The 26,628-nt window shown below is 43.6% G+C and overlaps 1 protein-coding gene across 4 annotated transcripts in view; it reads right to left on the reverse strand.

Annotated features, from left to right (window-relative positions):
- The window catches only part of LOC135905780 (glutamate receptor ionotropic, kainate 3-like), a 673,125-nt gene that overhangs the window by 487,438 nt on the left and 159,059 nt on the right, over positions 1-26,628 (reverse strand). The window lies entirely within an intron of this gene.

Genomic DNA, 26,628 nt, shown 5'->3' on the forward strand with positions numbered 1-26,628 from the left:
CTTGACTTGATTTTTATGATGCCTGGCTTAAACGTTGCCAAGGCGCTCATTGCGTTCAATCCGGTGCGTTCACGCCAGAGGTAATTTAAATTATGCCAAGTAAGGGCTTTAAGTTAAGATGAATTTATGAAAACGAGACTGGCTTGCTTCACCTGACTCAATTTCTGGCTTCAAATATCATTTCATCGCCCCACGTAGCTCTCTCCTGTCCTTAGTAACATTCTCCTTCCCTCGGTATATATTCTGTTAGTCCAAGGTATCAGCGGTTATGTATATAGTTTACGTCCTGCCCAGCGCCATTTCTTTTTCTTAATCTAAACTAGTCTATTGGGTATCCCTGTTCGCTCTCTAATCCAACACTGTATTCCTGTCTCTCAAAGTCACAACTATCATTTTTGTTTCACCGCTCATTGTACAATCCTTAGCTTCTCATGATTCTCTTGTTATCTTTGTTATCTTTGTTGTATTCTCTTGTTATTCTCTTGTTATCATTTGTTATCTGTTAGCTCCCTAGTTTAGCGCCGGTAGAATACAATGATTGTGCAGTTTTCTTGCCAAGGGCAATGGTAGTCGCTGTTTGTGACATGGGGCTATGAAAATGAACATAAACCCATAAAATTGTTTGTTACAATGCATGACATCTCCGTGACAGCTAGCATTGAGGATAATAAAAGTCGTACTTGTGCAACCGCAAACCATGCTTGCGAGTAATGAAAATGCATGCACGCACATACACGACCGCATAGGCGTGCTTTCCACCATATAAGCGGACCTTCTCTTGCTTACTTCTAAATGCATTCAAGTGTTTTTTTAATTATTTGATAGCAGGGATGATTAATTGAGCATTAACGTCACAAAGCAACATGACAAATGTAAGAGATGATTTAGTTAACGGTGCCAGCGTGATTATGAGCACATGGATTTCTTCCAGTGGCATCTTCATTTATTTTCGCTTACAGACTAGGACACTACATTTCTTTTACATATACTCCTATCTCCCTAATGTGAGACAGGGTAGGCTTGGCACAATGAGTACATAAATATAATCATGGCATGCAGACTGCACACAAAATACATTGTCTGAAAATGTAACGAAAAAATGAAAGAAATAATTATGCAGTGCTAACAAATAACCTGAATATTTAATTCCTGGGCAAGTGAGAGGAGCATACATTGTGAATAATTCGTAACACAAAATAAAAATAAAATGTCAGATGCGAGTAACAACAGTGAAAAGAAAACCACAAAGACAGATGCTGTTCAAACCTAGTCATTGCAACAACCATGGTGGTATGAGGAGCGTTCATTAAAAATAAAAAATTAAGGACACAATAAGGTATGTCACGTGAAAGTCCTTAAAACGGTAATTATCACAGCAGAAAATTGAAATACGAGGTAAAAGGGTAGGCTTGTTAGAGTTCTGGTATTAGATTTGTTTAGTTTCAATTGATTGGTTTCGAATGTACAGCGTGTCGTTCGAAAACGTGAAAAGGGACGTCTCAGAGTAAAGCACAGTGATTGGTCCTGTTGTGATGCTAAATATCAAAACCTAATTAGAACAGCAGCTGAACATAGTGGTTACGTACAGAAGTATAGATAACAAACGCTAGAAGTAAATTTTGAATTAGGAAAAGTATAGGCAGCAAAACAGAAAAAGCAAATATGTGAGAGGATCAGAACACAAAATTTAGTGATATGCATATTGCGGTACTCAACAGAGTGCGGTCCTCAGATTTCGCCGCTCATATTTATTCCTGTTAAGAAACCTCCTCGAAGCTTCCAAGGGTAGCCTCACCGAGACAGGTGATTTAGGCTGTGGCTAACAGGTGGATGACACCGCTCAATAAATTAGAAGGCTTGAACCTGGCAATCAGATACCGTTAAAAACGGGTGCAAAGTGTGTTCTTCAAAATTTCATGTCAGGGTGTTCAACCTCGGCTAATATGCCACGAAACATGTCTACAGAGCCCAAAACCGCTGACCAGCTGTCACGTTCGCGGGTGCACTTGTTTGTGGGTAATATAGCCCACTCAACACTCAACCACTGCTGCGCAGGCACTCTGTGTTCTGAATACCCTCAGCTGTGTAATTCCGTTTCTAGGTGCCAAGCGAAATGCATAATTGTAGCCTATGCCTTCTAAATCATACCAAAACAGTCTCGGAAGCAAATCGATCCACGCCGGGGTCTCCACCATATCTTTCAAACTGGTTTCAAATTTGTCTTGAACAGCCTAATCTTCAGAAGCCACAGATCTTTCAGATTGCAAAGTGCAAGATCGTTTACAAGACAACAGCGACGTCCCTCTAAGAACCTTCATAGCAAGTAACCGGTCTGCATGTTGACGCTTGAAATCTGGCATTGGAGGTTCATTCTGACTAGGTCGACATAAGGCTTGCATGTTTTTCTTCGCAGCCATCACTCTAAGCAGACTAAAGTGCCTGACATTTCTATTTCCTTGCTTAGCTATAGATTTTGCTCATTGGAGCTGTATGTCTTGAAGCGGTATGAGCCTTGGAATAGAAGATGAAGAAGCGCAGGAGTCTGGGTTCAGGAGAAGAGAAGAAGGAAGTGAGAATAAAATGTAGACAAGATGGACGCCAGTTCCACACCAAGGCTTTACGTTTACTGTGTCCTTTAAGTAGGAACGCTACATTATTTTGGCGCAGCCGACAGCGAACTCCAACATGTGGGTGAGATTTTTCCTTGAGGAGACCTCCGCGGACAAGATCATCTTTTCGAGATGCCAAGCTGAAGATGAACCAGCGGTGGAACTACCTCGCGAACTCAACACGGCAGAACTCATGAACCTGGTTTTAGAGAAGGCTTCCATGGACCCTGATGAACTACGTCGGAAGGGTGCTGTGAACGTGAACTTGCCTGTGGTGATCTTAGACGAATTAGTTCTTCAACCGATGCGTCGGAAGGACTCTGGATCACAGTCGTCGACGGAAGAGGTGAGCCTCGTTTTGAAAGCACTTCGGCTACAACAAGAACAGATTTCGCAACAAAACCAGCTGGTGACATCGCTTATAAGCTCTTTAAACGCTGAGAAGCCAGTGACTAAATTTGTAGAACCTGATGCATTCGACGGCATGTCATCAAGTCCAGAAGGTTGGCTTGAATTCTATGAATATGCCGCTGGAAAGAACAACTGGCACTCTAATGAGGATAAGATTACTAACATGCGTAGTTACTTAAGCGGTGTTGCACGGAAGTGGTATGATTTGCACATTATTGAAGAGGCTGGCAACTCTTGGAATCAGTGGAAAGAAAAATTCTTGACGACATTCCGAAGCAACCCAGTGCAAAGGTGGGACGCCGCGCTTAATTTCAAATTCAAGCATGGCTCCCTCGTAGAGTATTTCTTTGACAAATGCCGCCTTTTAAAGCTGGCCGAGCCTATGCTTCCTCCGTCTGCCGTAGTAGCCCTAATAATGCACGGACTGCACGCGCAAGTCCTGAAGCAAGTGCAACTACGGTCACCTAAAACTATGGACGGGCTCCTGGAGTGCCTTCACGACATATCATTTACTTCAGAAGAAAATATAAACGCTAGCTCAAGCGGTCACTTCACACGGTCCGGCACGGATTGGTCAAGCCGTAATCAGCGAGAACCGCGCCGCCTTGCAGGCGGCACAGAGAGCTTGGGTTGGCGCGCTCCCAGAGGTCGGGTGCATAACATCGACAGCGACCCTGTTCCCCTACTTTCGGACGCTGAAGAGGCTCCGACGACAAAAAAACTGATAAACAAGGGTGATCAGTCCGACCCGATGACCACAACTGAGACTGTTTATTTAACTTGCTCTAGCCTACTTCACATCCCTGTGAAAGTGGGAAACAGACACATGATGGCTTTGGTTGACAGCGGTGCTTCTGTGTCTATAATAAATGCCAAGCTGGTAGATGCAAGTCACCTGCATAGTGGAAGAGTACTACGGGTGCAAGGCTACGATGGAAAAGTGACAATGCATAATCAGTGGGCCTCAGTAAACATCGAGTTCCAAGGTCATGAAATAGCGAGTGAAGTACTGGTGATTGAGGGGGTGACGTATGACTTTCTGCTATCCAGACCAGATATAAAGAAACTAAAAATCAACGTATACTGGGACGATGCGGTTTTAGTGGAAGGACTATCAAGGCAAGAGACACAGCCGGATAGAAAGGATAACCTGCGAGTTGTCAATTGCGCGGAGGATATTGCAACGACCTATCCTGAACTAGTATGCATAGGAAGCTATCCACCGGCGATGACGTCACACAAGGTGCCTTTCGAACTCACCGACAAGACCGTCATCCGAAAATCACCTTACAACATGTCAAGAGAGCGCAAGATATGGTTGAAGAAGGAATTGCAGGAGATGCTAGACGCCAATATAATCCGGCCTTCGGTGTCACCCTTCGCCTCTCCCATAACTATTGCGCCGAAAGAAGATGGAACTTTCAGACTGTGCACAGATTACAGGGTTCTCAACCGACAGACAGAACTTATACCATTTCCCATGCCGAAGATAGACACGATTATAGATGAGACAGGTGGTTGCCGATGTTTTTCACGTATTGACTTGTGCAAAGGTTTCTGGCAGATCCCGCTAACCGAAGAAACAAAAATGTACACTGCTTTTATCACGCCCTTCGACCTGTACGAGTATAACCGGCTTCCTTTCGGCTGGAAAAACTCACCAGCATGGTTCCAGAAGATTATGAACGAAGTCCTGAAGCCTTTCCTAGGTGTCTTTTGTAACGTGTACATAGACGATATTATCGTCTTCTCCAAAACAGAGACGGAGCATCAGGCACACCTGTCCCAGGTATTAAATGCCTTAAGCTTGGCACACCTCAAGGTTAATTTTAAGAAAAGTGCGTTCTTTCAAAGAAAAGTGGTGTTTCTTGGAAGAGTCTTTGATGGGACTACCAAAAGCACGAAACAAGAGTCCGTCGAGAGGATATCCCAACTGGTAAAACCATATGACGTACACTCATTGCGTGTATTTTTGGGATTAGCAGGACATTTCAGGCCCTTCATAAAAGACTTTGCCATCAAAACAAGATGCCTCACGCGCCTAACACAGAAAGAAGTTCCATTTGAGTGGAATGAGGAATGTGAGAGAGTCTACCGTGATCTGGTGCACAGAATATCTGCTGACCCTATTCTACGCATACCAGATTTCACTTTACCCTTTGAACTGAATACCGACGCCTCACACTATGGGACAGGTGCAGTCTTGTACCAGAAATGTCCAGAAGCATCCGGCCGAGAAAAGCGACACGTAGTAGGTTACTACAGCTACACCCTCAAGCCACCTGAAGTCAACTACACCACTACTGAAAAGGAAGCTCTTGCAGTCCTCAAAGCAATTCAGTACTTCCGTACGTACCTAGAAGGTGCGAAGTTTACTTTGTTCACCGATCACCAAGCCCTCACTCATCTCTTGAATATGACCCAACCTAAGGGACGTATCGCCAGATGGGTGAACTATTTGCAGCAGTTCGATTTCACCATCTCCCACAGACCTGGACCCCTTTTGACTGATGCAGATGCATTGTCTAGACTGATGATACAGGCCAACAACGAACAATCGGCAGAAATCAATGAAATTAAATTGTGGGAAGGCACTGAACAATTGATTTTTAGGGAAGGTCGCTATCAAGTCCCGCCAACGCTGGTTTCCAGGGTGCTTTATTTGTACCACGATAGCCCAGAATCTGGAGGACACGACGGATTTTGGCGCACCTACAACAAGCTAGTCAAGAGATTTACGTGGCCTCACATGAAAGACGACGTCAATCGATACGTTCGTTCATGCCACATTTGTCAAATCAACAAAGTGAAATATAAGCAGCCTACGGACGCCATGATAATACCTTGCCACTCAAACGTGCCTTTTGAAGTTATACACCTGGATTTCGCCGAGCTAAATAAGAAACGAGAAGGAGTCCGAAAAACGCAAGCTTTTCTTCTGGCCATAGATGAATGCACCAGGATGGTCGCGGCACGGGCAGGAAAAGAAGATGCGAATAGTGTCATCGCCCTTCTCGAACGGGATATGTTTAGGACAACCAAGACAATTGTATGTGACAACGGTCCAGCGTTCAAGAGCGAAAAGCTAGCAAGATGGGCTCGAGACCATAATATATCAATCCAGTTCTGTGCGCCATACCATCCCGCAGCGAATGGGCTTGCAGAGCGTGCTATACGAGATGTTAAACAATACATCAGGATGTACGATAGTTTCCCTGGTGGTTGGAAATGCTCTTTAGAAGCAGCTGTAAGACATCACAATCGCTCCTACACCAGCGGCTTGGGATGCAGCCCGCAATTCGCTTCTTCAGGAGAAACCCCTATTCTTCAGGCGGACCGTGAACTTGGGCTGTTAGAAAATCTCCAGATCGTCGAGGAAAGGAAACAGAAATCGCAGGAGGAGAGGTACCGTAAACGAATGAAAAAAAATTTTGACAAGAGACATTGCTCAGACATTCCAGACATTCAAGTCACCGACCTCATTCTAGTTAGGAAAGGAGTAAGAGAATCCAATGCCAAATTTTATGGTCCTTACTCTGTGACAAAGGCGGCCACTCAGAAAAGAATATTGAAGACTGTGTGGTACATTGGCGAACGTGGCTCAGTTGAATGTGCTTCGATTGGAAACGTTTTCAAGTATTACCCCAGCAGGGGTTAGCAAAAGAAACCTGGAAGGGTGAAGCGGTATGAGCCTTGGAATAGAAGATGAAGAAGCGCAGGAGTCTGGGTTCAGGAGAAGAGAAGAAGGAAGTGAGAATAAAATGTAGACAAGATGGACGCCAGTTCCACACCAAGGCTTTACGTTTACTGTGTCCTTTAAGTAGGAACGCTACATGTCTATAGGGCCATGTGCCAGTTTAGGCTATCAGTCTTGTGTCTGCTTTCATCTAGCGCTTGCACGAGCCACAATATATTGCGAATTCTCGGCCTGAATGCTTTAAAGAATGAAAATGACCATAAGCATTTCCATGCAGCACTGTTTGTGATTTTCTCTCTTTATATGATCCGCTATTCAAGCATACGCAAGGGAAACTAGAGGTAAGCTTCCGCCCATATAGTGAAATACGTACTTTTTATTCGAGGTCACTTCTGTCTGAGAGAAACACTGTCTTCGTTATTAGCAGCCTTCTCCAAAAGACAGGTTATCTACTTTCTTTTGTTACGCGTCGTCACTAAACATAACTAAGGCATGAACGCTTTCAACAGCTCGCCATTCAGGCATCTCGCGAGGGAAGGAGAAATGAGAAAAAGTATTTAAGAGTACGTAAAAATTTTTCAACGCTGTGCGTGTTTTGTTTTCTTTCTCTCAGCATAACCTGGACAATGGAATCTCTTTTCCCGCCGAATGCCTCTTGCATTGTTCGGGAGTGGAGTTAAATTTGATGCCATTGGAGGCGCTGAGTTTTTTCGAGCGAGATTCCGCGATATGTCATAGTGATGCCTTTTACGCATCAGCAGCTGCGAGGCAAAATAAATACCATGAGTTGAACGTTTGCGCCAACCTTAAAAAGCTGCGTCGTTGTTCTCCGTACGTATGGAACACGTTTCGGAGCATTTCAATCGCGAAAGACTGCACGGAATGCCTGGAAGTGAGGGAGGAACTGTTTCCTACGCTCCGAACAATTTTTACTGAACCATGTTCGCGCTCTTCAAAGCGTGCGGCATGTGTGCTGCGGTGCGTTCTGTCGGACACAAGACAACAAGATTTTCAAAGACTGTTCAACTCGAGACCTAAGACGGTATAACCTGCAAGGGAATACGACAGCAGCAAAGACCCACTGAAGTAGACTACATACTACCGAAAAACACACCGGGAAACGCGCGTGTTTTGTTTGTATAAAACCTATTTTAGACATTTGCACTGCAAACGCGCATCGTAGCACAGGCGTAAGGCCGTTAGAAAAGCTTAATGTTTATTCAATCTAGTTCAAATTTTGACAGGAAGCTTGTTGTATATGATTTCTGAGAACATCTCCGGAGAACACAGCTAGAAGATTGCAGAAACATTGTGCCTAGAGTAGGCAGACTGGGGCCCTCTGCCCGTGACTGGGGCCTGCCAGCCAGTCAGTTGTGGTCTCGAATTTGTGCGCAACATCCATGTATTATTAGATGATCAATAGAGTTTTTTTCGCAAACATTTTTTTACATCATTAACCATGTATACCGTTTCTTCATGCATATAGCCTATATACCAGGTAGACCCGCAAAATAATCCATCACGCCATCTTGACTTCCCAGAACGGTATTATTAGATGACATGGTAATGTCGAGTATTCAAGGACCACCGCTGCTACTGCCCTACGCTTCTAATACTATGTATCGGAGGCAGGTTTTTCATGGTTATGAATAGACCATTGCTATTTTTTTACGAAAACTATTATGCCAATGAACCTGCAAATCTCCATAATAAATACTGCAATAAATAAGAAGCAGCATACATTTGTGTTCGCATTGAGCCAAAACTTTCTTTGTGGAATAAGCAGGCCCTTTGTTTACAAGCATTTACGTTTATACGGCGCATATAGGGAGCAGCAAGCTAGGCACAGCGGAAACTGAGAAGCGATACGGCGTTTTCATGTCACTGCGAATTCTTCAGTGACTGTGCTGTTCCTGATTTAGCCTGCTTCAAAAAGTTGTTGCAATAAACTTGCTCGAGGAAACTATAGCCCTCTGTCTTGCCCCTTGCATTAGCAGCCATAAAAGGGCGGCGCAAGTACCACCACAATCTCTTTCTTGAATACATTTTCATTTCTTAAGATTTTCGTCCCATCCTTAGTCAACATTAAAACATTTTCACGAATACGAAATAGCCCAGAGGTAATATTCTGTCCGCTTTTGGGTGATATCGATTTGTTGGGTGGGTACAAATGAAGTTTCCTTGTTTTCTGACTTTTTGAAGCAAGTAAAGACCATGAGACAATGGGCAGGGAAAGTTCCTGAAGTAAACTTCCATGGATATCACTGTCGAATTCTCTTTTCAGCTGGTTCTGTGTGCTCCAGGTGGTCACATTTAATACACAGTTTTCAGCTATGCATCGTCGTATCGCATCTGTAGTTGGACTTTGCTCTCGTGTGCAATAATTTTTTATTAGCTGTAAAGGTAAGCATGTTGCCCATGGATGGGACAGAACAACACCTTTACTGGTGTAAAAATGGTTAAATTGTAGCAAGGTGTCCAATATTTTCTGGATTCTCCCGTTTACAGAAAACTGCAGATATGGACTTACACGATACAGCGCTGATGTATTTGTTTGCTCGTTGAACCGCAAATCTCCAGACAGCGTTTTCAGCACCATACACAGGACGTTTTTGGTGTCATATTGGATTGTTTTCAGACCAATAATCACGTTCAATGAGTGACCAGCCGCCATCAGTCTTGTCAGCTACCTCCTTTCCAGTAATTATCTTGTCGCTAAGGATGCCCTGATATAAAATCCGATGGCCAAACAATGAAGCGATAGTCGATGTACTTGCAACGGCATACGATGTTGAGAAAAAGTCAACATAAAAAGAATATTTATTGTTTTACTAAAAAATGAAAAGAATGTTGAGTCAATGCTGGTTTTCAATTCGAACATACTGAAGAATGTTAACCAAATGTGTCGTCACCAACCTGCCATGCAGCCTGGAGTATCCCAAACTCTTCTGCAGAAGTAGATGATGGCTTGTGGGATAAACGGTAATTATACTTTTATCGTGTGCCAAGACATTAAATAATGTCATGAATCTGCTAGATATTGCACATTTCATTCAGTAAACACAAATGTGCCACTATATTTCAGTCGATGCTTTTCTAAGAAGTCAGATATTCCTCTTCTCGTGAATACGTTGCATTTTTTTATCAATCGCCGAAATAGTCAGAGCCACAGATGATATGGTCAGCCTCCAAAGTGTAAATTGAGTCCCGGCGTGATGATCGACGTTGCTGGTAAACAACAGGCTGATGAACAAGGTGTGCTGCATTCGTGTGCAAATTCCGCTCATTCTTTTTTCTTATTTCCCGACGTTGTGTTCAGAAAACGAAACAATCAAGTTCACAACTCTGTAAGTCAACAATGAAAAATGATATCCAAGTTATGCAAATTGCATCTGATCTCAAATCTAAAGCTGACAAAACTGAGATTTACACATGTATCTCAAAAAAAATTGTTAATATGGAAATACAGCTTTGGAGAACCCTTGTACACAAAGTAACGAATTCAAATAAGGCATAAATTAACTTATTTAATTTTTCCACTTTGAATTATCTAACGGATGCTGTTTACAGAACCATGACATCAGTTCTTGATACAAAACAATTAATTTGTTAACTTCATGCTTCAATTTCTTCTTGAACTTTTGATTTTTTAAAAATTCCTTTCAGAAAATTCAGGCCCTAAATAGAAATTCCGCTTCCAGCAGACACTAGAATTTACATTTTTTCTATGAAATGCAACACATTTCATTAAAATCGGTACAGGGATTATATCAGAACAGCGTTTCTGCGTTTTACAAGTATTTCTATAGGCCGCGTCGGAGTTGGGCCCAAGCTGAAGCTTCCTGTTTATGGGTATGGGTAATCACCTACAAATAGCGATATAAAATTTGTGTAAAGCCTGCCTAATTCTTTTCCCGACAGTCTTAAAACAAGTAACCGGAATATGTAATCAAACAAGAAACAGCTATATATATACATATATATATATATATATACATATATATATATATATATATATATATATATATATATATATATATATATATATATATATGTAGAGAGAGAGAGAGAGCATTAGGGAGAAAACAGGCAGCATCATGCTCAATGGGTCATTACAGAGGGAAAATTCGACGCTCCAAGCTCAAAGTTTGGGCGTGCGGCCAAGTGCGCAGATTCGTATTATAATTTTCCTTTCGCTCGAAAAGCGCCTGGTTCACGTTTTCGTGAGCGTAAGAGGCAGCCGAGCGCATTCGAGTAGTAAATGCCGCCCGGGAATCCAGAAACAATAACACGGAGGCACTCGCCACTCTCCTTCTCTTCCCCTTTAATCTGCTATTCTCCCCGAGGACATAAATTTCCGTCAAGATGGCGTTCTTCCGATGTGAGGCCGTAAACTCGGTCGGTGTCGACGCCTCCCTTATGCGGCCAGTCAACATCGGCCCCTGAAGACGTTATCGCGGTTCTGTGCGTGTTATTTTCTTTCAATTTTTTTTAAATTTCTTTACGAGCCTTTGAACTGTATACGTATCTATATTTTCTTGTACAGTGTATATCCCCGGGCGCGATTATAGCGCTGGGAGGTCGCTGAGGACCAGGCGGGTAGTCGAGTGCTGGTGAAGATAAAGGATGCACTGAAGCACCCACTGCGAGCGCGCTGATGTATCCCAAAATCGATTCTCTGACAGCAACCCTTACCGCACTGCCTGGGGCCAGCGACCGCTGTGCCACCTAGGGCGAAACACAGACATGTAGAAAAGGACGAAAGGGAAACTTTTGAGAAAGACATTTGGTGGAACAAAGTTTTTTTTTGTTTTTTTTTTCCAACCATAGAGCGCACAGCTCTTACGTTTCAACTTTGCCTGCGCGCTCCTGCTCGAAGCACCAAAATTGGCGTCTCAGGCCGAACAGAATCAGAAAGAGCATGTAACTGGGAGAAAGAAAGAAAGAAAGAAAGAAAGAAAGAAAGAAAGAAAGAAAGAAAGAAAGAAAGAAAGAAAGAAAGAAAGAAAGAAAGAAAGAAAGAAAGAAAGAAAGAAAGAAAGAAAGAAAGAAAGAAAGAAAGAAAGAAAGAAAGAAAGAGACAGTGAGTAGAAAGGCAGGTAGGCTAGCAATGGTTAGCCATACTGAGATAAGAAACAAGAAAGTGGTAGGGTGAGCACACCCGCAATTCAACCACAGGTTAATGTAGTAAATGTAAAATGTGGACACCTCCGTAGACCCCTGCGGCCGACTTTGGCCACAGGAAGGAAGATCTTTGGTAGAATTTTCCGTAATATAGTTCATTGGCGTAGACCCCATGTCTTTTACTTTCGAGAACGATATGTGCTCTAAGCAGCTCAGGTTATAAGAAATGATTAAAAGAGGTGGTGCTGTTACTCTGAAATATATCACAATAGTCGCGGATTTAAACAACAAACATGAAATATGTTTTTGTTACTTCAATCTTCAACTTCCAGTCTACTCTCTTGGAGGGGAAATAGCTCTCAGAAACTGGTTAACCTCCACGCAGTTCTTTTCTTTCTCTCACGGGTCAGCGCATTCACTTTGACAAGAGTTCGATACAGTAAAGTTTAGAGTACACTCGATACAATATTTGTTTTCTATTTCAAAATGTCCCGCAATATTGTGCTACTTTTTCTGCTCTTAGCAGCTATGTTCAGGTGGTGCGTTTATAGTGTCCCTCATCCCAGCTTTTACCTTGCTGTCTCGCGCCTTACGCAGCCGGTACGTTTAAGAAAAGATCTCAGTGGCGCTTCTGCACTTCATGGTAAGCAAACGGTTTTGTTCAAGAGCAGCGATAAAATTCTAAAGAGAAAAAAAAAATTACCGACGATTACGTTACTTCCTAATGCGAAATTTGAGCGCAGCAAATAAGCTGTTTCACCTTTTCGATAGATTGAGGCAAAGAAATCGAGCAACACATGTATGCGCTATCACAGAATTTTTTTTTTATTTTTCACACGTATTCCTTTAACAAAGACTCCATTAACAGTTCTTGACAGTCATGAAGGAAGCTTTGTGGTCGGAGAAATAGACTGATATATGTTCGACTTGGTACACCAATGCTTGATTCTCAAAGACGAGATCTATACAAGTGCCTCGCGAGGTTGTCACAGCCGTGGGACGCGTTACGAGCGAGAGGAACGGGATGTTCTCCCGCATAAGTGTTAGGAAATTGCTGTTTGTCTTTATGTCAACATTAAAGTCCCCCACTACTAACATCGGTGTGGATCGATGGACGGTTAATGCGAGTTGCAGGAAGTGCACGACGTCTTTCGTGAGTGCGGTAGCGGACTCACGAAAGCGGTATCAGTCGGTCGCTGCTAGCGCTGGGGGGATGAAAGGGGGGCGGAGCTGGTTACGAAGCCGACGACAACGCGAAACCCATGAACGGACGCCAAAGAGCCATTTGTGTAGCCAGCCCTCCTCCACAGTCTCTCCTCCTCCCTTCCATCATCCTCCCTCGCCCGGAGAGCCGACAGCGCGCATGCGCGGCGGCGGAGCAGCGGCGCATGCGCGGCGGCGGAGCGCGGCGGCGGAGGCGAGCTGGTTACGAGGCCGACGAGAACGCCGACAACGCCGACGCCGACGACGACGACGACGCCGACGACGACGCGAAACCCAGGAACGGACGCCAAAGAGCTGCGCTCTAAAAAACACGAAGTAGAAATGACGGTATACTTCCGACCATATGTGTCGAGGACAATGGTGCCGCACATTTTTTTTTTTCGTCTTTCCAACATAGATATGACAGAAGAAGTCAAGCGGTAAAAGCTACGTGCCCGATATCGACGAATGAAATGTATTGGATCAATGCCATGTCTCGGAAGAGTGCCAGAAGAACCGTTAATGACTTGCTCATGCACTAGTCTCAATACTTTTGCTCGTGAGGGGCCGTTTGAAATTGAGTTGTAAAATATCCCGAAAACATTTGAGAAGTGGTGATTAAAACAAAAATAAAGTCCGACAGATGAGATATATGCTTTTTTCCTGGTCGCTTTGTGCAACTGCGGACCTGTGCAACATCATCTATAATTTCATGAAGTACAATGCATGTAGGATGTTTTTATAGTGTTGCCGAAATGCTGAAATATTTCTCGCAGCATGCAGCAGGAAGCGGCTGCTTGAGCTGGACTAGACTACATTAAGGGGCAGACATTATGTCCACGAGAAATCAGCCTTGTGGAAACCGACTGGTTGACGAAATTTCGCGCAATAACTTTTCAAATCTGTCGTGGTGGTTAGCTAGAAGGATGAAAAATTACGCAACGAGAATCCCGTGAAAGGCGTTCCCCTTTGAATTACATGATGATTTCACTGACAACCATGCCTTGTAAACTGATGAAGCCGACCTTCTACAAACGTCTTCGAAACTTCCAAGAAACAACTTTTCTTTTCACTACTCCACTAAATGCTTTCGCAGTGTTCGTTTTCATGTCAGACACAGTTGCTTTTCTTTCTTCACTCATTCTTAGCAGGCGATGCTTGACAAAAAAAATCTGATTGACTATGTTTTCATAGATGTTTTCAAAGCATTCAGCTAAGTAATCCATAACTTACTAATGCTTTAGTTTTCATTTTCGAAATAAGATAAAATATTTATAACCTGTTGAAATGTTTATCTTATAACCGTCGTGAACAAGTTCCTCTTAACGGATACGACTAGCCTTTACCACGGTGCAAATAAGCGTGCCGCAATGTATTATACTCGGTTAACGATTTTTTTTAAGAATCACAATAACGATTCGTATATTTCTATTCCTTCGCCAATACATTTATGTGCTGTTGACTGTGAAAATTATTGTTAGATCGTTAATAATGATGAAATATTCGACCTTCAACGTGACTTAAACAGCAGTTCTGCGAGTATGTATATATATATATATATATATATATATATATATATATATATATATATATATATATATATATATATATATATATATATATATATATATATAGCGTTTTTGGTTGCCCCGCATTTAACTTGAGTTTGATAAGACCCATTCCCCTCTATAACGCCGCAGCATATTAGAGTACGTGTACTAATAATGATAATTATGTATTGAATTATGCACTTTACGACGCACATCGCAATTAACGAATTGCAGCCGATGAGTTGGAGATCTGTATTCCCAAAATGGGCAACAAAATACGTTTCGGTGGCCTTTTGAGGTATTTCGGTAATATAAAGGTAACAGAAACAGCGGTGTATTTTTACCACAAGTCTTGTGGCGCTTATCTCGAAGCTGTTGCTAGTTTACAAATTGGTTCGACGTGAATACGCCTTGAGAATTTACTGACTTCATTTCGTGAATTTCACGTATGTGCCACAAAATGATTAGTCATGAAAGTGATTAGGAAGATTCCTAATAAGCAAGTTCTGTATTTTGACTCCTCTCCAAGTATCGTCTATTTCTTAGACGATTAATGCAGCTCATTATGTAAAATTGTGCAGAATGGCCCGAGGCGGTTTTTTTAAAAAACTATCTTAACGTTTAAAAACCTGCACCCGGTATAGCTGGAATATACGGCATAACCGCTGCGTTCTCTATCCCTGCGCCTGCTAAGCATGACGCTGTATCTGGGAACGAAGTAAGAACGCACGCACGTAATGAGAGAACAGCTGGGAACGTCGAGCTGCACACAGGACACCTCGGAGCTGGTTTCACTCTCGGTTCAACACGTGCAAGTTGCAGGGACCGCGATAATCAGAAATCCTGGAAACGTGCCTCGGGAGTACTACACAAATTGCCACTGCCTCCGGCGAAGTGCTGTTTGCGCAACGGTGACGAGGTGGGTTCTTCTAATTACGAAGTTTTATCTAGCGAGTCATTAGTCGAGCGCGGTAATTTAGATCAACTTCTGCTGCCAGCTTGCGCGTCCACCTTACTGACGTTGCGCAGAACATCGCGGTCTTCAAAGTAAGCTTGACAAGCAGCGCCCCGCTCTCCCTTCTTTTGTTTTTTTTTTCTTTCCGCCATGCCAAGAAGCCGGTCAGAACTAATCGCACGGCACTGACCTTTCATCTTCATCGTGGATGAAATTCTCTCTCTCTCTCTCAAGACTACGTGTGAAATTTCCTAATGCGACCGGTATGGCGACATATGCAAGTTTACGGTGGTTTATTTCCTACACGTTCTACATGCGCAAGAGCGCAAGAGCGCAGTGCCTTCGTGTGTGGGAAGGCGTATTTCGTTGGCAGTGCTAATGGGCAGAGCATCTACCATAGAGACTACTGTTTTTTTTTTTACATCTTCTGTACGGAATAACTGCGCAGCTTTTGGAGTTTGAATAGATTGTGCCGGCGAGTAGATTTTTCAATGATAGGGGCGTCCTCGTTTCTCGTAGTCATGTGCAGCTCCCTTGCGCAAACATGAAGTAAGGCACTCTCATTTCGGTTGTTGCACCACTCGCAAAGGCGGAGACAAAGCGAAGAAGTGCACTTGGCATGCGCTGACTCTCACAACTATCGTAGTTTATTGGAAATCATTCTTGTACATATATGCCTTCAGCAACATTAGCAGAACAACGCGTAAACGGTGACAACCACGACAGGGCAGTCATCCATTCATGTTCGATGTTATGAACGCCGCATCTTCCTGTTCTTCGGCTGATATATATATATATATATATATATATATATATAATCATTCAGAAAAAGAAAGATAGCTGTGGGTCAGCGCATGTCCAGTGGACTTTTCTTAGTCACCGTCTTCCTGAGCATTGCAAGCACCGAAAGATGAATGCGCACAACATTTGCGCAATCTTGAAGCTCTCTAACTTGCACGTGGCATCTTCGATCAAATGAATGCGTTACTTAACTTACTAGACTCTGTGCGTTAATGACTATGCGCCTGCATGTTTTTCATACTTTTTGTCTTTCTTTTGCAACCTATCGCTTTGGATTACGAAATAAATGACAGAACTTACGCCAGAGAAATGAGAAATACCGTGACCACAGGTATGATCACTCAGCAAGTACGAAACACTGCTTTTCTCCGTACCAGCTACTCCTACAACAGCTGATGTGGTGGTAGTGGCGCCTCCAGAGATGATGTTAGCATGGTGGTTAGTGCCGGCCGTCGCTCGGTCAATGCGTCGATGCCCAGAACACGAAATGAGTGAGCACTCGTGTATGAGCAAACACTTACGTATAACATGCAATAAAGTTTAACACGTACTTTCTGACGAATCCCAGTCTTTCCGGGTACATTTAAATTGATGCTATTATGAACAAGGAAGCCCTCTTGTCTGCAAATTATGAAATAATATCCTTGCCAGGGAATGGAAACACCACCAGCACTCTCGGCCCACCTCTTTGCAGACCATGCAGAGGCGAGAACTAGCGCGGCCAATCCTGTATGGTCAAGATACGCTGAAGGCTGATATGGTCCGGAGATTATTAAACAGCGTGGTTTTATTATGGCTGAGTCCTCTAATTAGACAATGATAGAGTAGCAGGATACCGGGAATCTGGAATAAGATGCGATCTGCCTCCCTAGAAAGCTTGTAAGCTTGTAAGCGACGTCTTCTTACGTCGCTTACCAAGGTATCTACAGGAATCCAGCGTTAGTTTTTTCCCTCCGCGCTCCACAAATACACCAGCAACTGTGCACTATACTCGGTGAAAAAAAAAAGAACAAACGACATAGTTGCCGGATCGCCGAGTTAGACTCTAAATATTAATTTTTGCGAAGAATGAAAGACCCACAGTTTGCGCAATGACGGAAGTCTTCGCAATCTTTGATGGGTCAGGCTTGTCCAGACGCTAGAACCACGTTGCTCGAATGAAAAGAATCTAGCATATAGCTGAGCACCAGCCCTCAACTCATTAATTTATTTGACGGTGGATTGGCCGATTGTTCCGGTGAGCTGAATTCAAGTGTTCTAACGCTAACCACTGGGCCTCTGCGTTTGTTGGACAGCGGTGCCTTACTGCGGGGCCCCAAAAGGCTGAAGTGACAAATGAAGTCTACGAAGAATCAGAGGGGCTTAAGAACAGTTCATGTAGCATGAAAACAGATCCCAGCGGTAGCTTATACCATACTCGGCGCTGGAACTGACTAACCAGCTGTGATTGCATCCTGCCGAATGGAGGCCCCTTTAGCCTTTCCCCTGCTACGCAGGCCGAACACGGACACTACGCAAGCCGTTTTTATCATATGCCACTTTCCATGTCATAGACACGCACTGCATGATTGCATTCGGGATACCTCCAACGGGATGCACATGCTCACGGATAACCAAAAGAATTCGTGCCTAAATTAATGCTTCTTCGCTTATTAGGCATCTGTTACGCAGCGGCAATCCGACATGTCTCAACGCTGCTTTCAATGCTTTCACGAGCGAAAAAAAAAGTAAAATAATTTCTTTGCGAACTCCTTGCTTTGTCGCTGTTTTTTTCTGAGAAGAAAAAACACTGCCTTCTGCCTTCCTAACTGTGGAAACCAAAATGATTTGCAAGAATTCTGAAGATTCAAAGTATGCCTATCGGGCAAGAATTAAGCCCCATTCATTTCAGAGCATTTTCTTGCTCATTAGCTGAAACTCCTCCGACAACTCCGTAACGGCTCCTTAGGGGGATAAACAACTATTTATTCTTGAGCTCAAAGATAACAAAGAAATACCGGAGGGAGCGCTCCGGAAGAGATTGCTATGAGCCGTGCTTCCTTCTGGTTTTGTTTTCTGTTTGCGTCATGTTCCCAAAGGGAAACATTACTTGGAGAAAATAGAGGCATCTACTTTCGCCTTAGATACAGCCCCGCCAGGATTAGAACAACGCAGGCTTACAGCTAATGAATAGGAGTCCTGAAAGGAAGGAAAATCTAAACATTCAGGCTCGAGTGGTACAGACATACAGGAGCAGCACAACAAATGGTCGACTAGAATAAAAAAATGGGAAGCATTGAACTTTATTAAATGAATTGCAGGTAATAGGAATACTGAAAATGTGCACTATAGACTAATAGAACAGATACGCTGTCACGTGAGCGAAGGCGTTGCTGCAGTCACTACTTTCGATTGAACAAACACGCACGCACGCACGCACGCACACATACACACACACACACACATACACACACACACACAATATAAAAGAAAAGAACGAAATGGTGTCTAAAGACTTGCAATAAACCGAACCCGAAAAGAAAGACGCGCACTTGTACGTTACGGGATTTAGCGGCCTCGATGGATATAGACCTGACATCAGCAAGTGCATGGTCTTGTTAAGGAGGATTATCAGGCCAAAAGAAGATTCGCGATGAGCATAGTGACACGACTACGATGTACACTCATCATGGTAATCACTACAGCACCACAGCCCCAACAACAGCCTGTTGGGCGCACGCTAACTAACGTGAATATTCTCCCTACAAAACAAGAGCTGGGAAGCGGCTTCAGCACAGAGAGAGAGAGAAACAACTTTATTGAGCCGAGCTCGACATCTTCTTAGACGCCGCCGATGGAAGTGGTTCCCTCTTCACGGGACCCATATGCTTCCCTAGCCGCCTGGCCCCTGGAGATCAGGACGAGCTGGTCTTCCAGGGCGGTGCTGGTTAGCAAGGTCTCCCATCGCTCGGTAAGGGTGGATGAGGCATGGGGTAGGGTAGTGGGGCAGTTAAGAGGTGGGGGGATCGCCTTGATGAAATTGCATACTCCAATGACGTGTTGGAGCGTGCCTAAATGAGTTTTGCAGAAGGTACAATCCTTCTCGTACCTTTCCGGGTACACCTTGTTTTGAAGGTAAGGGTGCGGGAAGGATCCTGCCTGTATTTGCCTGTAGATCACTTGCTGTTCTCTGCTAAGCGATTTGTGAGGATCGGGGTAACGGCGCCTCTCCGTCTTATAATGGTTCGTAATGTCTCTGTAAGTAAATATGGACTGTGGCTCATCTTCCTCAACCCGGTGTTCCATCTCTCGGGCGAACTGGTGGGCAAGTTCGTTGCCCTCCAGCCCAGAGTGAGCCGGTGTCCATATTAACTCAACTTTCCTTTCAGGTACGTCGCGTTTACTTTGGAGAATATCTAGTGCCGCAAGAGACACCCACCCCTTCCAGCACAGACGCAACGTGATTAAAAGCTTAGAGAGGCTGCGCGTGCCTATCTGCTGTGTCACAATCGTAAAATAGAGAGAAAGGAAGATTCAGAAAACAGAAGAGGGAAATAAAAAATATAGATTTGTTGAGAGGTTGGGTTGCTATGAAAAGGAAATGAGAGGTCGAATGAAATATGTTAGAACTGAAGAAACGTAGGGTAGTTTGTTGGTATTCACGCTTCGCAAGCGTGTTGTGGCAAATGCAAGCAATTACCTTCTCGTTGTTGGGCCACTGATGGCATAAATAGCCGCCCCTTCCTCTCCTTAATTTCGCTGCACCCTCAGCATCTCCCTTGAACAAGCCCAGCAATTGTGCGAACAAAAACAGGATTATAACTTCTAATGGCTTGTATTTCACCGATTGTACTTGAGCTAATCAAGTTTTGCCACATCTATCACATTTAACCATGCTGCCTACGTCTACTTCATATTCTTTCTCTTTATTAAAGCACCTATATCTGTATTGTACAGTTATATATGTATTTAACTAGTCCTGCTCCATCTATTCACGGCTTTGTTTCCCAACAATACTCTAAATTTGCCTTGTTTATCTTGGCCGCTGCCCAGATCACGCTCCCATCAGGTTTCAACTCCAGCGCTTCTGGAAGGTAAGCGTTCCTTACGGGTCTTGCTGGGTGGGTATCTTGGCATTCCATTGCAATTCACTGAGTCCTCTCCGGAAATTTGCCGCAACAGACAGGCGCTTCATCCTGTTTCAAATATATTGTCCTGTATGTTTTCTCCTCAGCCAGCCAGCTCGGGCATCAAATAGCAATGCATTGCATTGTGAGTTATCGTGTTAATTTTCTCTGCTGAGTCTTTGCTTACTCTCCTTGTAAATCTCGACGGAATTTTTTTGTTTCCATACTGTGACCTAATTTACCATTTCTGTTTCTTTGACCTATTTTTTCGATGACTCTCCGTGGTTTATTTTCACTTGCAATTCCCCTGTGCCTGTATTACCAACTTTCATTAACTCTTCCGGAATTCCGCGTCCACGCTTTTGAGGTCTATATATATATATATATATATATATATATATATATATATATATATTTGTGCGCGTTGGCTATCCATTTAATTTAGAGCGCAGCTGTTAGGCGCCCGTTCCGATCACACTCTCTCTCTCTACTAGAGCTGGTTCCGATGCCGCTTCATCGTGGCAACGTTCTCATACTCTGCGAAGGCGCTGACGGCACTGGCCCATATCTAGGTCTCAAAGTCTTTGCCTCACATATCGCGAAATGAAAACATGTATAGAGCTGCGCTCAAATTTCGCAATAAAGGGTCGTCGAAGTCATCGGACATTTTTGCAAACCTTCCTCAATCTTGTTTCAAACCAAATTTTTCTCTGCGCTTCTCCGGCTTACAAGAGGCCCGACTGTTATGACCGGATGGCGGCGTCATTGAAAGGCTTGAAAGTAGAGCGTTCCAGCGAAAGGGAATGGAACATCATGGCGACGGCGACGCCGACGGCAGAAATGCGCTTGGAGGGTGCATGTAATTGCTATGGCAATAAAATATGCTCACTTGTCGTTTCCCGAGGAAAACTATTTGTCTGTTCGCATGAACTTCACGAGAGCTTCCCCGCTAACGCTTCCTCTTCAAATGGCATTCTGAGGCATATTTTGTGCTCACTTCACATAGCAAGTCAGTCCCAACACACATACAAACACACGCACGCATATATTACACACAGCAAGCGCGCATGTGTTTGTGTGGTTGTATGCGTGTACTGGCTTACTGCAAAGAAAAAGAATCAATACGTATGCCGCCACGATATGGAATGTTGGAACCGTCAGCAGAAAACTGAGACACGGAGAGCGGCATATTTTGTAAGCACAGTAACAATCTGAAAACACTGTGTTAAGTTCACATTGAAAGAAAATAGGCAAGGAAAAAGCTAAGGAATAACGTATTCTGGTGCTCTTCATCACGTGGAATGCCGGAACAATAAAGCGGGCGCAAATTTATACAAGTATTTCTCATTTCTGCCAATGACCCACTTTCCTGGGCTGCTCCAATTTTCTACGAAAAGTGGACGAACAAATTGATTGTCGCCGATTTGGTCTCTTTGAGTCGTATACTGGCGCAAAATAGAGAAGGCGAGAGGGAGAGAGAGAGAGGCGAATTCTCAGAATTTGCCTTCGTGGAATATTTCGGAGTTTTCCTTCCTTGGCTGAACGCTTCGCGAAATAAAGGAAAAGAAAGATGTCGTACGCTTGAAAAAGAAGGAAACTGGTAGAAAAGTGATTTGAAGCGCCAGCCTGAAATTTATGAGACGACTACCGGAAGCTCTTCAGATATGAATAAACGCATAAAACTGAGGGAGGCCGACTATTCCCGGCTCTACGCCTGCGAACGCACTTTTTTTCGCTTCAGTACATTAGAAATCCAATCAAAATGCAGTTTATTTTAAGGTTGTGTTTTCATTTTCTGATTTCATAAAGTTGCATGAAAAAAAGAAAAACATGCATTTAGACAGGGCGTTTTAGCCTTGTATATAAAAAAAAACAGCAGCGACGATAAGCGTCCACAACTTCTGTCTCGCAACAAGGTGGGATGGTGCTGCGTAAAATTCAAGTATTTTGTAACCGACCCGCCATGTCACCTGTACATATTAGTATCAGGTCCACTCGGACATTTCATATTTATTTTTATTCTCCCACTCTCCTCTGGAATCTTTTAATCCCGGTCCCCATCCCTATACAGACTAGCATGCCAGCGGTTATATACGCGCCGGCAAAATTCTCTGTTTTGCTAATAAAGAGCCCTCTCTCTCTCTCTCTCTCTCTCTCTCTCTCTCTCTCTCTCTCTCTCTCTCTCTCTCTCTCTCTCTATCTATCTAGCTATCTATCTATCTCCCCCCCCTGATATTCTAAAAAGTCAGTGCAAAATTCGCACTCAAAAGGAAACTGTTTTGATTGATTGATTGATTGATTGATTGATTGGTTGGTTGATTGATTGATTGATTGATTGATTGATTGATTGATTGATTGATTGATTGATTGATTGATTGATTGATTGATTGATTGATTGATTGATTGATTTTAACGTCCGAACAAAAACATTGGGTATGGCGAGAGGCTGTAGTTGACGGTTAGTGTAGAGGGCGAAGGTTGACCGTGGGTGAGACGAGAAAAAGACATGCGCTGTATGTGTCTATGAAAGGCTCCTGATTAATCTCGGCCATCTAGGATTCTTTAACGTGCACCTAAGTTAACGACAACAAGCATTTTCGCATTTCGTCCCTATCTAAATGTCTTCATGTCAGCGTGAATCGAGCACGATATATCTTGTGGTTAGGTGCAGAATGTCATAGTCGCAGCGCCAACATGGTAGGTAATAAATCATAATAATGATAAAAATGAGAACAAAAAGCAGCCGATTTGGAGCTTTATTAGGCGACTATCTTTTCAGGCCCTGGATCAGCAGCGAACAACTCAACAAGAAATTACCCGTAAAAAAAGATAAAACTAGCGCAAGAAATTGTTTAAGCACAATTAAGGTTAGGCGTTAACCGACCGTTTGCGTCGGCAGAAAAAACGAGACAGCAATGCGAGGGACGCACCGTATAGGACAAATTAATTTACCAGCAAGTTATCGTTCCGACAAAGAAAACGTAGTGTTTCCGTTCTCGGTAATTTGGGAGAGTGCTTGTAGAAGCAAAAGAAGGGGATCACCATGAATATCGCAGAAAAAAAAAAGAAGTGCGAACAGGTAACATTATAAGCGACTTCACCACAGCTTGCTTTAGTGAAAGGAGGCTGTCTTCAATCCGCTGTAGGAAACGCAATTTTCGCATGCCTCCACGGTTCCAGTATCTCCTGCCATGGTCGCTCCTCATGCTGCTATGTGGTAGTCCACGTCGTGGTACCGCAGTTGCTCACGTACCTGAAGCTGAGCCGACTGCCAACAGTCACGGCGTTGCAGTAACGCAATAGTATGGCGTTCTGGCTGTATTACAAGGGTGAAGTATTGTGCAGAGTTTCCCAGAGGAAATCGCCAGTTGTCATCGTGGACGACGAGCATGACGGCAGCCTCTACAACTCTGCAGCGGTGACAGCGTGATGACCAGGAAAATTATGACGATGGCACGACGATGGCACCACGAGGGCGACATGCCACGTTTGCTTTGTGCACGACAAGGTTCGAGTGCTAGCTCGCACTCATAAGCTCCAGTTTCGCCGTGCTGCTTTGTGGGGACCGGCGTGGTCCTGTGCCAGCTTGACCGATGGATATTGGCCTCATCGAACTTGCACATTCTTAAGCGCTATCAATAGGTCATCAGTACAAAGTGAAGTCGGCCAAGGCGTCTAGCTAGGAGTGGCCAGGAGTGAACGCGCGCTGGCAAGCGCACGTGTGGCCTGACCCAATGTTTGGCGAGGATCGAGGCTAGTCGCGTTCAAAACTAGCTGATTTAGCGAGACCGGACAGCTACGACGCCAATAACCAGGAAGGCCGCAGCAGAGCATGAGCAGGCGAAAATCGTCTTCTTCCGTAAGTACGTAATTTTTATCGAAATTCAAAAGCACATTTTTTCTTACTTCAGCATGTTTATAAACTGCGTCAGTAAATATACAGAGTGACAGTAAAAAAGTAGCTCATCGATTCAAAGACCCTTCTTGACTGATGTCAGCTGTTGATCAATAGCAGCTGCGTATGGGAATCTGCTATATGACGAAATAAAGCAGTCCGGAAAGAGTGAGGAATAGGCGTCTGCTGAAAAGACAGTGTTTGAGAAAAAGGTGATTTCGCGCTCCGCTTGCGATCTCAACGCGTGGCGCACGACTACAAAATTTGGCAGAGACGTTCCCAGCAGCGTATGCTGTGCGCGGAATATTTTCTTACCAAGGACGATGGCGCTTTCAGGACTTCTTTGACTAATGTCATTCGGTAGCGCTGTCCTGAGTTGCCGTTATCTAGACAGTGCTTCTTGTTGCACCAGAACGCGAGGTCCTACACTGCTGCATGAATCAAGGAATACCCAGCCGTACGCCATCTTTGTGTTCCACAACATCGCCCATATTCACACGACCTCCCTCCATGTATTTTCTCACTTGTTCCCCTGCGTAAGCTTGCCGCTGTAGGGCAAGTGTTATAAAGGTATGGCAGAAATTCGAACAGCGGTGACCATTTGTGCTGAAGAGCATGCCGCATGCAACTTCCTCTGCCTAATTTCAAGACCTGCAGAAATGGTGGTAGCTGTGTATAGACAGTCGAGGGGACTGCTTTCATAATACCGACAGTGTTTAGTTGGTAAGTTGAATAAATAGTTTTTTACTATTCTTTTTTTTACTTCTTGACAAAGGTTGTAGTCTATATTATGCGTCTTATTTTGACATACATACATACATACATACATACATACATACATACATACATACATACATACATACATACATACATACATACATACATACATACATACATACATACATACATACATACATACATACATACATACATACATACATACATACATACATACATACATACATACATACATACATACATACGTCGAATTTACGTCGCCGAACTGAACCGAAATGACACCAGCAGCTCACTGTTTACTTAGAGACTGATCTGGCTTGTATATATTTGATTAGTTGTTAGGCGTAGGAAACGGTCACATAATGTGTGGTGCTCGCTACTCTTTCCACCTAACCAAACGATACATAGAAGATAAAGACGGTAAAGACAATAAAGATAATAAATACGGAACCGTCATAAAATGTAGCAAAATAATACGGAAATTCGTGAGGTGAAAACTAAAGTGCCGAGCTTTGCCGCCTCTAAATATTGGCTTTGGTCTGTCATCTTATAATTGTGAGATCGAACTCAGTTTTTCATGGCCTGACGTTAAATCCGACGCCTGACCAGAATCCCGTCCATAGAATTATCCGGTGAGCGCACGCTGAAAGCGAAATTCCGAAAGGAATCGACGAAAATCGATGAACTCAGTTTTGAGCACATTTAGGCAATATACATGTTATCAAATGCGCTGATATTTGGAGCAGTTTTGTTGGGCGTGGTATGTATACGGATGGCTCCGCGGAAGCTAATATAGGTGAAGCATGAGTGTGTGCTAATTATGGGGCACGCGTATCTAGAATGTGGTAATGGTCTGTCTACTACTACACCAATTGATGTTACTAGCATATTTTAGTCATGAGAGACATCAATCTTACAATTAGATTCACACTCCATTCCTAAATCACGCAGTTCATTGGGTGAATTTTGCACATTCACAGAGCATATTCACATATTATTGACAATACTTATTCACAGAGCAGGCTGATGGTAGACTCAAACATGGAGGTAGCTGGAACCTCCTCAAGCACTTGCTCAACGAGAATGAAACAAGGACACGCAAGAGAACAGCTACAGCTAAGTTGGTTCATTAGGAGAGCTAGGATAAAACACAGAGGGAAATCATGGATAGACTCGCAGCCAAATATTTCTAAACGAAGGAGACGAGAGCCCCGAATATACGGGAGGCATATGTGAAGAACTTGACCGGGACTTCACTGAGAGTGAAGTGAGGGCGGCTCTTCACAGTTTTAATGGTAGGTTGGCGGCCGGCCTTCACGAAATAACTAAGAAGATATTAAGAAATCTTGATGATGAAACAATTTCTTATCTAGCTGAACATTTCAATGAATGCTGAAGAAAAGGGGTATACTCAGATGAATGGAAGATGGCCAATACTATCCTCATACCAAAGCCAGGCAAACAACTCACTCTCCACAACCTGGGTCCTACTTCCTTAACGTCATGTCTAGGCAAAGCTTTGGAACATGTCATACTAAA

The sequence above is a fragment of the Dermacentor albipictus genome, chromosome 5 (genome assembly GCF_038994185.2).
Source record: "Dermacentor albipictus isolate Rhodes 1998 colony chromosome 5, USDA_Dalb.pri_finalv2, whole genome shotgun sequence".
Lineage (NCBI taxonomy): Eukaryota > Metazoa > Arthropoda > Arachnida > Ixodida > Ixodidae > Dermacentor > Dermacentor albipictus.